This window comes from Ambystoma mexicanum, chromosome 4p (genome assembly GCF_040938575.1).
Source record: "Ambystoma mexicanum isolate Mex_15411 chromosome 4p, UKY_AmexF1_1, whole genome shotgun sequence".
Classification (NCBI taxonomy): Eukaryota; Metazoa; Chordata; class Amphibia; order Caudata; family Ambystomatidae; genus Ambystoma; species Ambystoma mexicanum.
This window is the reverse complement of record NC_090927.1, coordinates 502693752-502699236: the sequence shown is the minus strand read 5'-3', so window position 1 is coordinate 502699236 and position 5485 is coordinate 502693752.

The window sequence follows — 5485 nt, the reverse complement described above, 5'->3', positions numbered from 1 at the left end:
AACATGACATGCATGAAACCAATGAGATGATACCACACAGTGAAGTATGGAAACAAAATTGTATTGAAAAAAATAAAGAATGCTAAAGAAAGAAAACAAACTACAATGTGAATGAAAAAAAAAGCTGCATGTCCGTATAAAAACACAAAACTGCAAATCCGAATCCAAAAAAATGTTGTCCAAAGTCAAATGTAAAAAAATCTCCATGCAATAAAGAACTATGTACAAAACTACCAAGGGTCCATGAGCCCAACTGAACAAAGGAAACCTACTAAAAAACCTACATAAAAATCAACTATATACAAAAAGTGGAGCAGTGTCTGTCGACTCCAAATCATAATAAGAAAGAAAGGAAACCTAAAACCAAAGAACTATATACAAAGGCGGCGGGCAAGTCCAGCGGCTCACTCTGTGGTGTCCCGGGCCAGGCATCATCGAACTCCTGTTCGATGTCCCGGAGGCGGTCCAGTTCCATGGCCCGAGGGTCCGCAGGGACGACGCCGTGTCCTCCTCCAACCCCCTGCGGATTGCCTCGAGGCACTCGGCCCGCCTCAGGGCCCTCCGCATGGAGTTCTCCGCCCTGACCATTGTGAGCCGCGCCTCTTCCTCCCGCCGCCGCTCCGCACCTATGGCGTGGCCCAACCGCTGCCACACGGAAGACACTCTCTGTCCTGGGTCCCCCTGCCCTCCGGCCGATGCCTGCCCCTCCGATGTCGAAAGCCCCGAGCCTTCATGTCTCCCACCATGTTGCTGCTGCTCTGCCTCTGCCCGTGCACTGCCTCCTGCTGCCTGCACATCCTCCGCCGGCTGGGGTGCAGTTGTTGATGTGGCCACCCCTGCTGGACCTCCGACTCCCGACTGTGGCAGGGATGCCTCCTCCACCAGCCTGGCCGCACCGTCAGAGGCAGCTCCACAGGGCACCCAGGTGACTGATGGGTGGGAAGATGGCACAGAGGACGACTGGTGCGTAGGGGGGTCCAGTTGAGGAGGGGGTCGGAGCAAGCCCCATCAGACGGAGGAATCCGGCCTGGGTGACCTGTCCCAGCAGGCTGACGTGGTCAACGAGCCATTCGAGATGACGTGCAGTCTCTCCATGAAAAGACTGCAGGTCACCTCGCATGGCCCGTTGACGCAACGCCACACCAGCCAGGACAGGCTCAACCCGGACCTGGATGGCCACGTCCGCAGGCAGAGGAAGGCCAGTTGACTTCAGCTCATCCCCTGCCTGAAAACGGGTCTGGACGTAGGCATCCTTGCTGGTGCAAGATGATGCAGGGACAGGATCGGGGACAGGATTGCACACAGGCACCTCCGCGGCCGCCTGTGCTGCCTCCTGTCCCTGGTCCTGCACTGCACCACTAGCACCAGTGGGATCCCCACCTCCAGTCCCGTCTCTGGTGCTTGCACGGCCTCCTCCTCCACCAAACCCACCACCAACCTGGATGACTCCGTGCCATCTTCCCCTGTTGGGCCCTGTGGGGTCCCAGCTGCCCCTTCTGCTGCCGAGGAGTCCAACTGCAACTTCCGCCTCTTGGACCTCCCCCCGGCAGCTGCGGCCTGGGACGCGGCACCGGACTCCTCACTCCCCGACGAGATGACAACACGGGAGGGGAGCCGGGCCTTGCGTCTCCGGCTGGCGGTCGGATCCCCGCCGCTGTGCTCCACAGCACCTTCTCCGCCCTCTTCATCAGTTGACGCTGCAGACAGGGAGAAACAAAACACAGGCATCAGGGCACTGTACAATGGACACATACACGCATGACAGTTGCACATGAGTGGCATTGGCAAACCTCAGACATGTCATCACAATCCCCAACACACATGTCATTGCAACTCACACACATGAGCCATACCACAGCCATATCCCAACTGCCACCACCATCCATACACATACAACAGCATCAGCAGCCAAAGGGGAGCCAGACATCACATGCAACACAGGAAGTGCACCACACATGTACACACACCACCACACTTGCATGCATGTCTACACCTCTGCCAAGTGTCGCACTGTTCAGACGGGCATCCATGTCACATCTGCCAATCAGGCTTCCACATACCGCTGTCACATGCATCCATGTTGCATCACTGTTGCACCCTTGTCAAATACACACACATGCACATGTACACAGTGCTCATACATGCAGCCGAAAACAACATACATGCCTGACATCACAGACATGTCTTTTTACATACACATTCATCCAAACATGTGTGCACGCACAACTGCATTTGCCATGCAAGCCCACACACACAAGCACCATCCATGTCTCACACATTACAGCCCTCGCATGTGTCAGCCCCACGGCCATGTACACCCCCACCCATACTCGACTCCATACAAACAGATGTGCAACCGGCACAATACCAAATAATCACCACACGCACTGCTCACAATCAGGATGCATGTACACTCATCGCTCAACTCCAGACGGGTCTGCTTCTCTAGGACCTGGACGTGGAGCGCTGGGGATATGCGTTCCAGGACCCCCATCTGTTCTTCCGACAAGTGGCCCTGGCGCCCCTTGGCATCCGCTGCCTTCAAGAGGCGCCGGGCCTTGTTCAGGGTCCTGGACCTGAAGTCCTCCCAGCGCTTCCTGACATGTTGTAAGTCCCGGACTGCCACCCCCTCCGCGTTGATGGCAGTCACGATGTCAGTCCAGATCCGAGTCCGTCCTTCCTTGTCGGCGCGGGAACTTCCAAAGAGCGCATCATACTGCCCCAGGACTTGCTCCACCAGGACACCAACTTCGGTGGCACTGAAGCTGGTGCCCCTCTGCCTCTCTGGCCGGGGGTTGTCAGTGGTCACAGATGGTGTTTGCCCCGACATGACAACCCCAGAGGCAGGAGTGGGTGGGCAACTGGGTCCTGGGGCTGGGCTGTGGAGCGATGGAATTCCAGTTGGGAGTCTTCGGTTCCAGCAGGGGTGGTCACAGCAACAGCACCCCTGGCTGATGTGCAGGCAGCAAATGGCAGTGCACGTGGGCAGCAGGCAGTCAGGCAGCAGCAGATGGCAGGTGGGAGCGTGCTCGGGGCTCTGGGGGGCAGTAGTTCGGCCTTCTGGGCAGGAGCGTGGTCTTCCGTGTGCTTACGCGTGGCCAGCTTGGTACGGAGTGATTTGGCATGTGAAAATCCTGCACGTCAGCGTGAAAACCGAGGAAAGGCCCTTAGCGCGTAAGCGCGTCAGCACGCATACGCGAATCTATTGGACCAAAGGCCCTCAGCGCGTAAGCGCGTCTGTGACGTGACCCGCACGGGTGTTTCCCACACAGCACGTGATGACAGAGCACACGTGGAAAGACTGCACGTCAGAGTGTCATCGCGTGTAATTGGACAGCACGTCAGAGTCTCATCGCGTGTAATTGGACAGCACGGCAGAGTCTCATCGCGTGTAATTGGACAGCACGTCAGGGTGTCATCGCGTGTAATTGGACAAACGTGCGCGTACACGCGATTGGCCTATGTACGTGTATATCAGGTGTGCGCGGACACTTACACACGCAAGTACGTCAGCGCACCTGTATCCCGGTGTGCGTGGGAATTTCCACACGCTATTGGACTGGGTACTGGATTTCAGGGGTGCGCGGGTCACACGCTCGCCTACAACACGCGCAACGCATTAATTTGCGCGCTAACAAAATAACAAGCTCAGACCCAGGCTGAACATACGGTTCCTAGCAGCAGTGGGCGTAGCCTACCAAAGGAGGAGGAGGAGGATAGTCAGGGCCAGAATATTCACACCCAGAACCAGCCTTTTCGGGATGCCTGATGACCAGGTGCATGGGAGGTACAGGTTTCCACCACACATCATACTGGACCTGGTGAGTGAGTGGGAGGATGACCTCACATCACCCACCCTGTGCTCCCAAGCACTCAGCCCCCTGGAGAAGGTCCTCAATGTACTGCACTTCTTAGCCACTGGATCATTTCAGCGGACAAGTGCCATTGTGGGTGGTGTATCACAGGCCACCCAGTCACGCTGCCTACACCAGGTCTTGAACATCATCACTGCACGCCCATCAGTCCGCAGGCACATATACCTGCCCAGAACCCCTGCAGAAAGGCATGCTGCCGCCCTGGATTTTTACACTGTGGCACGATTCCCCAAAGTGCTAGGTGCCATCGACTGCACCCATGTGGCTCTACGTCCCCCCAGGGCATCTGAGCACATCTATAGGAACCGCAAGCACTGGCATTCCATCAACGTGCAGGTAGTATGTAATGCCAAGGGAATCATCACCTCAGTATATGCCAACTATCCCGGGTCAACCCACGTCAGCTTCATTTACCGAATGTCCACCCTAAGCCGGGACCTAGAAGCTGGCCGGCATGGCGATACATGGCTGCTTGGTGAGTATGAATGCCACTGCACATGCATGCATGTCAGATACTGAGCAAGGTCACAACCCCACCAATGATACCAATCACCACCTCCACAGGGGACAGTGCCTACCCTCTCAGCCCCCACATGATGACGCCAATTCGGAACCCCACCACGCCACCCCAGGTAAGATATAACGCAGCCCACATTACAACCCGGGGCATAGTGGAGCGCACATTCGGAGTGCTGAAGTCACGCTTTCGCTCCCTTGACCGTTCTGGCGGGCAGCTGTTGTACGCTCCCCCAGTAGTGTGCAGGATCATAGTGGCAGCATGTGTCCTGCACAACGTTGCAACACGCCGGGGCCTGGCCGTGGACATGGTGGTGCCCCCCCATCCCCAACCACATGCACAGCCGCTGCGCATGGGAGGGGAAAGGGCACGGGGGGAGGCAGCCCGTACACAGCTAGTGGCTAATTACTTCACATAGAAATCACACCCCTGTGGAGTGCACACTGCCCTGGCACATTCCATCTGACAATCAATGATGACTCAACCTGACACTGATCCTGAATGTCTGGAGAAATAACCGTGAAAACCATATCAGCCTGAGATTGTTCACCTGGAAGTGTCACAATGTGTGCATCCCTACCCACACAGACACCACCAATGCAGTTTTGTGAAGTTACACATTCAAGCAGCTAAAATGAATACCCACTTGCAAAATGCAACAAGAGGACAGTGCCATGTCAGTCAACCCAACCCCAGCACCGCCACACGACACACCGTGCCATGTCATGCTATTTGCAGGTAAACAAAGTAATCCCCACAACATGACACTAGTGTCACAATGTACAGTGTCCCTATTAGAAACTTGCAACACCTGAAATGCTCACAGTAATGCCGGACCAACAACAAACTTGAGCACGTACTACCATTAAGATGACATCACTAATGTTAAATATTAGTAGTCTCACCACCTGGAAATGCCTGCACTCCCACCACTACCAACTGTGCATTGTTGGCGCCATGTAGAGTTGTAGGTGCACTGCTGCCAACATGGGCCACATCTCCAGACTAGAGGTCCTTGTGTAGACATGAGGAAGGGACCTGCAAATTGGGAGGTAGACACAGAAGATGAGTTACACATCAATGCAACATGCAG